This window comes from Heterodontus francisci, chromosome 29, assembly GCF_036365525.1.
Source record: "Heterodontus francisci isolate sHetFra1 chromosome 29, sHetFra1.hap1, whole genome shotgun sequence".
NCBI classification, from domain to species: Eukaryota; Metazoa; Chordata; class Chondrichthyes; order Heterodontiformes; family Heterodontidae; genus Heterodontus; species Heterodontus francisci.
Window position 1 is genome coordinate 46,348,110 of NC_090399.1, and position 7,657 is coordinate 46,355,766.

General features: G+C 45.2%; 1 pseudogene; it reads right to left on the reverse strand.

Annotated features, from left to right (window-relative positions):
* LOC137346265 (major histocompatibility complex class I-related gene protein-like) overlaps window positions 1-4,813 on the reverse strand; it is a 119,467-nt pseudogene extending 114,654 nt beyond the window's left edge.
* Window positions 4,814-7,657: the final 2,844 nt, after the last annotated feature.

The following is a 7,657-nucleotide window of genomic DNA, read 5'->3' on the forward strand; positions in this document are numbered from 1 at the left end:
TGTGTTGTAGCTTCACCAGGTTGACAGCTCATTTTGCAGTATGCCTGGTGATGCTCCTGGCATGCCCTCCTCCACTCTTCTTTGAACCAGGGTTGGTCTCCTGGCTTGATGGTAATGGTAGAGTGGGGGATATGCCTGGCCATGAGGTGAGATTATGGTTGAGTACAATTCTGCTGATGGCCCACAGCGCCTCATGGATGCCCAGTTTTGCATTGCGAGATCTGTTAGAAATCTATCCCATTTAGCACGGTGGTAGTGCCACACAACACGATGGATGGTATCCTCAATGTGAAGGTGGGACTTCATCTCCAAGGACTGTGCAGAGGTCATTCCTACCAATACTGTCATGGACAGATGCATCTGCGGCAGGCAGATTTGGTGAGGACGAGGTCAGGTATGTTTTCCCCTCTTGTTGTTTTTCCCCCACCACCTGCCGCAGACCCAGTCGAGCAGATATGTCCTTTAGGACTCTGCCAACTCGATCAGTAGTGGTGCTACCAAGCCACTCTTGGTGATGGACATTGAAGTCCCCCACCCAGAGTCCATTTTGTGCCCTCGCCACCCTCCATGCTTGAAGTGCTGTTCAACATGGAGTACTGACTTGTCCAGAGTCAATGTTGAGGACTCTCAGGGCAACTCCCTCCATACTGTATACCACCATGCTATCACCTCAGTGGGTCTGTCCTGCTGGTGGGACATTGTAAGGTATGATTCCATGAGTATGACTGTCAGACTGTTGCTTGACTAGTCTGTGGGACAGCTCTCCCAACTTTGGCACAAGCCCCCAGATGTTAGTAAGGAGGACTTACTAACAACAGGGCTGGGTTTGCCGTTGTTTCCGATGCCTCGGTCAATGCTGGGTGGTCTGTCTGGTTTCATTTCATTTTTTTTTAATGATTTTCGTAGTGGTTAGATACAACTGAGTGAAATGGCCCAGCAAGCCACTCGGAGGGCAACCACATTGCTGTGGGCTTGGAGTCACGTGTAGGCCAGACCAGGTAAGGACAGCCGATTTTCCTTCTCTGAAGGATATTAGTGAACCAGATAGTCAATTGTTGTAAAAACCTATGGTTTCATGGCCATCGTTAGACTAGCTTTTAATTCCAGATTGTTATTAATTGAATTCAAATTCCACCTTCTGCTGTGGTGGGATTTGAACCCATGTTCCCAGAGCATTACACTGGGTCCCCGGGTTACTCGTCCAGTGACAATACCACTACGCCTCCGCCTCCCCTACTGTACTGAAAAGGCTGGCTAGACTTAATTGATAAGTCACCTGCTCTGGAGGGCTTGTATCCCAGGTTTCCAAAGGAAGTGGGAGTGAAGATAACAGAAGCCCTTTCCATAATCTTCCAATCTTCCCTAAATACAGTGGTAGTGCCAGAGAATTGGAGAGTGGCAAATGTGATGCTGTTATTCAAGAAAGGGTGTCAGGGCACTCCTACTAATAGGTCATTTAGTTTAATAGCAGTGGTGGATAAGATTTTTTCCCCCCAATTATTGTTTCTAAAACCAACAGCCACATGAAGAGGTATGAATTAATTAAGGAAAGCCAGCACAGATTTGCAAAAGGCAGAGCGTGCCTGACTAATCAGTTACATCAAAAAAATCAAATAGAAGTTTGATAAAGGGAATGCAGTGGATATTTCTACATGGATTTTAGGAAATCGTTTGACAATGTACCACAGAAAAGGCGGGTTAACAACATTTAGGCTCATGAAATAGGAGAGTCAGTGTGAGATTCAATTTTTTAAAAATTGGCTTGAGGTCAGAAAGCAGCACATCATAGTAAATGGTTGTTTTTTTTTTAGAATGGGGGATGGTAGGCAGTGGTCTTCCCCAAAGTTCAGTGTTAGAACTATTGCTTTTTTGATGTATATAAATAACATGGATACTGGAAAACAGAGCAAAAATTTGCTGATGATACCAAACTTGAAAGTGCGGCAAACAGTGAGGATGATACCAATCAACTGCAACAGAACAGATAGGCTAGCAGAATGGGCAGGCAAGTGGCAGATGGAATTTCATAGAGAGAAATGTGAGGTGATGCATTTTGGCAGAAGGGATGGGGAAAGACAATGTAGAATTCATGGCACAGTTCTGAAGAATGTACAAGGGCAGAGGGACCTTGGGATCCATGTACACAGATCCTTACATTTGGCAGGACATATTGAGAAAGCAGGTAACAAAGCATATGGCATCTTTTGGGCTTCATAAATAGAAGTACTGAGTACAAAAGCAGGTACGTAATGCCGAACCTTTACAAAGCTCTGGCTAGGCCACAACTAGAGTATTGTGTCCAGTTCTGGTTCAGCGCATGAACCCCAAAACCCAACAGCACCTGCCCACCCCAGCCACCCCCCCCCCCCCCACCCCCCTGCAAACTGAGACATCAGGGTATGAACCCTCAAAACAGAAGAACATTTGAACTTGGAACAGGAGTAGGCCATTCTGCCCCTCGAGCCTGCTCTGCCATTTAATAAAATCATGGTTGATCTGATTCTGGCCTTAACTCCACTTTCCTGCTGTCCCCCATCACCCTTGACTCCCTTGTAGATAAAATATCTAACTCTGCCTAGAATATATTCAATGACCCAGCCTCCACTGCTCTCTGAGGTAGAGAATTCCAAAGACTAATGACCCCCAGAAGAAATTCCTCCTTATTTCTGTCTTAAATGGGAGACCCCTTATTCTGAACTTTGCCCCCTAGCTCAAGATTTCCCCATGAGGGGAAACATCCTCTCAGCATCTACCCTATCAAGCCCCCTCAGAATCTTATGTTTCAATAAGATCATCTCTCAATCTTAAACTCCAATGAGTATAAGCCCAACCTGCTGAACCTTTCCTCATAAGACAACCTCTCTATCCCAGTAATCAGCCAAGTTAACCTTCTCTGAACTGCTTCTAATGCAATAATAAAAGCAAAATACTGCGGATGCTGGAAATCTGAAGCAAAAACAAGAAATGCTGGATTCACTCAGCAGGTCTGGCAGCATCTGTGGAAAGAGAAGCAGAGTCAACGTTTCGGGTCAGTGACCCTTCTTCGGAACTTCAGTTTTTCAAATTTTTGCCCGCTCAGTTAACTGAACTATATATCTTTGCAGAGACTTTGATTTCTCCTCACTACTTGCTTTCATATTTATCTTTCTATCCTCCAAGTTTGGTTACAATACACTTGGCTCTTTCAACCAAGTCATTCAAACAGATTGGAAATAGTTGATGCCCCAGTCCCATGCTGTAGCATTCCACCAGTTATAATTTACCAACTTGAAAATGCCCCATTTATCCTGACTGTTTCCTGTTAGTTAGACAATCTCTATCTCTGCTGGTACATTACCCCCAACACCATGAGCTGTTATCTTCTGTAATAACCTTTTTATGTGGCACCTTTTATTGAATGCCTTTTGAAAATCTATTTCCACTACATCTACTGACTCCGCTTTATCCACCCTGCGTGTTCCATTCTCAAAGAACTCGAATAAATTTATCAAACAGAAAACACCAAACCACAGAGAGGAGACATTCAGACTTGAAGCCCAAAACACCAAACTGACACAGACATCAGGACATGAATCTCCAAACTACCAATACCCTACCTCCAATCCCACAGAACCCTCCTGACCCCCCAAATCGTATTCCCATGGCCTGTGTTCTCTCTCCCCAATCCTCCACTGAACCCCACGCCACACATTCTGAGCCCCACCCATTCCTCCTCCAGACCCACTGTGATCCAACCTGATCCGTTAGCTGGAACCTGGGGCACTAATCTGTGTGACCTCCTCCAGCATAAACTACAGAACGGTGAGGTCCGAGGTCCAAAATCCAGGCTCCTCCGCATTTGAGCTTGTGCTGTGAACACAGTGTGAGGTGGGGGCGCCATTCCCGAATTTCACCCCAGGGACTTGTGTATCTGAGTTTGCTCACAACACTAAGTCAGGTAGCACAGTAAATTGTGTGGACAGTGACAGGAAAGTGCTGAAGAACATTGATGGATTAATAGAGCAGATAAAACTGGCAGATGTTGTTCAATGTGAGGAAATGATTGGAGTTTAAAATGTTAAAAGGAGTCAATAGGGTAGATCAAGAGAAACAATTTTTTATCTGGTGGTTAAATCAAGAACCAGATGACATCATCTTAAAGTTAATGAAGCTGTTCAGGAATGTAATCAGGAAACACTCTATTCATAGAGCAGTGGAAATCTGGAACTCCATCAAAAGGCTATGGATGTTGGGAGTCACTTCAAACTCTCAAAACTGACAGCAATAGATTTTTTGTTAGAGGGTATCAGGGCAGAGAGAACAAAGATGGAAAGTGGGGTTGTGGTACAGATCAGCCATGATCTACTTGAGAGGCAGAATATGCTCTAAGGACTGAACAGCCTGCTCCTGTTATGGTCACTCTCCAGCCCCGTGCCCCAGTCTCTCAGAAACCAAGCTGTTTCTGCAACCACCTCCCCACCCCCCCCCCCCCCCCCCCCCCCACCCTGCAGTCCACCCCCAACCATGGTCTCTCTGTTTCTGTCTCCACCCCCATATCAAGCTTGGCACTAAAAACCTTTCAGAACCCATTACCCACTTACCAAGGGTTAATGCCCCAGCACCCAGATTGGCACTGCCCATCACAGACCCCAGTACTCACCAGCAGAGACCCCACCACACAGAAGGACCAGCACAATCAGACCAATCATTGTTGCTTCCCTCGACAGCCTAGGAGAAGTCTGTGGAAAATCTTTTTCCTGGAAGTGTCAATTTTCAGTCAGCAAACAGTTCCGTGTACTGATACTGTGTCTCTCAGTCTATGAGCTGTGTCCGTTTCTGATTTGCATTAAACCAGAAACTTATTCTGTTGACTCAGAAACCTCCGTACTGATTGGGCACGAACAAACTAATCAGAAAGAAGCAGGCTGTGACTCTGCCCATAGCACCTGACAGTGAGAGTTGGAGACAAAACTAACATCATAAACTACCCAATCAGATTAAAAACTCATAGTTCCATTAACTATTGCCAGGGAGGATAAAAGTTTGACAGTGACAGAGGGAACAACATTTGGAACTGAGGGAGGCCCCTCTGCCAGCTACACCATTTCAATTAGATAATTGCTGATCTGCACCATTAATTCTATTTTCCCAGCTTTTCTCCAAATCCCTTATTCCATTAGCCAATAAAATATATCGCTCTGTTTTAAAAACTTCCATTGTCCAACATCCATTGGAGGAATGAGTTCCACATGTTTTCTACAGTTTGTGTATCTCTTTTATATAAAAAAAAAATTCTTCCAAATTTCCCTCCTAAACAGCCAAGCTCTAATATTAAGATTATGCCCACTCATTCTTGACTCCCCACCATAAGGAATAATTTTCCTGTATCACCACTTTTAATCTTAAACATCTCAATTAGATCACCGCTCAAACTTTTATAATCCAGGGAATACAAGCCAAGTTGAGGTAACATCCCTTTAAGCCAATGTATCCCTCTGGTGAACCTGCCCTGCACCCCCTCTTATCTTTCCTGAGATGCTGTTCACAGATTGAACTGAACCAGGTGGGATCTGACCAAGATTCAGTACAACTGATGTATAACATCCACCACTTTATATTCCAGCACCCCCTCCCCCACAGAGATAATGGCCAAGATTCCATTCGACAGACTGGTGAAATAGGCAGACACACGGTAGCTGAGCTTGAATGCAGAGAAATGTGAACTCGTGTATTTTGGAAGGAAGAATGAGGAAAGGCAATATAAACGCAAGAGGTCAATATTAAAAGGGTGGCACCTCCTCCAGTGCAGCACTGACCCTCCAACTGTGCAAATAAATTGTTCATTTTTACTTCCTTATAATTGTATTACAATTTCTGAATTTTAATAATATTTATTTTCTGCCACTTTTGCTCTGCATCTCCTATGTTAGCATCAAATGTGACATGACAGTCCCTTCAGAAAGTGGTCAGAAGGCACAGGAACCAGCTGGATGTGACGATACTCGTCTGCCTTCTTGATCGGATCGTATCCACTGAATCACCATCAATGGCTCCTCTTCCTATTCCTGCACTGTCAATCCTCAGGATCGATCTTTGTCCTCCTCCTATTTCCCAGCAACTTGCTGCCCCTCGGCAACATTATCCAAAAGCACAGCATTAGTTTTCACACGTACCCTGACAACACTCAGCTCTACCTCACCACCCCTTCTCTCGACCCCTCCACTGTGTTGAAACTATCAGACTGCTTATCCGACATCCAGTACTGGATGAGCAGAAAATTCCTGCAACCAGACATTGGGAAAATCTTAACCATTGTCTTTGGTCCCCATGACAAATTCCATTCTCTCGCTACCAGCTTCATTCCTCTCCCTGGAAATAACCCCAGACTTTGCATTTGACCCAGAGATGAACTTTTGACCTTCTTTCGTGCCACCATTAAGACGGCCTATTTCCCACTCCCCACCATCCCCCAACTCCACTCTTGTCTCAGCTCATTCTTTTGTTCCCTCTGTTCCTGACTATTCCAATGCACTCCTGCTCAGCCTCCCAATTCCACCCGACATAAACGTCAATTCATTCAAAACTCTCCTGCCCATGTCCTAACTCGCACCAAGTCCCAATTACCCATCACCCCGTGCTTGCTGACTTGCATTGAATCCCGATCAAGCAATCCCTCTGTTTTAATGTCTCTTCCTTGTTTTCAAATCCCTCCATGGCCTTGCCCCTCCCTATCTCTGTAATCTCCTCCAGCTCTAAACCCTCTGAGATACCTGCACTCCTCCAAATTCGCCAGGGCCAATCAGCTCCAGACCTCATTCCAGCCTGGGTTCAAACATGGACAGACGTGAGGTGAGAGTGACTGCCCTTGACATCAAGACAGCATTTGACAGAGTATGGCATTAGGGAGTCCTCGAAAAACTGGCGTCAATGGGAATCCAATGAAAAATTCTGCATTGGCTGGTGTTACAGGACATCACTGCAGGATATCCTCAGAGTAGTGTCCTAGGCCCAACCATCTTCAGCTGCTTCATCAATGACCTTCCCACCATCATAAATGTCAGAAGTGGGGATGTTCGCTGATGTTTGCACAATGTTCAGCACCATTCTTGACTCCTCAAAGACTGAAGCAGTCTGAGTCCACAAGCAGCGAAACATGCATAACATTCAGGCTTGGGCTGATAAGTGGCAAGTAACATTCACACGACACAAGTGCCAGGCAATGACCATCTCAAACAAGAGAGAATCTAACTATCTCCACTTGACATTCAATGGCATTACCATCGCTGAATCCTCCACTATCAACATCCTGGGGATTACCGTTAACCAGAAACTGAACCGGACCAGACAGATGATGACATGAGGAAAACCTTTTTCACTCAGTCAGTGGTTAGGATCTGGAATGTACTGCCTGAGAGTGTGATGGAGGCAGATTCAATTGAGGTTCAAAATAGTTTTGAAAAGCAAGAATGTACAGGGTTATGGGGAGAAGTCGGGGGAATGGCTCATTAGGACAGCTGGTGCAGACACGATGGGCCGAATGGCCTCCTTCTGTGCTGTAACAATTCAGTGATTCTCTGATATTAATACTGTGGTTACAAGATGGGTCAGATACTGGGAATTCTGTGGTAACTCACCTCCTGTCTCCCCAAAGCCTGTCCACCATCTACAAGGCACATGT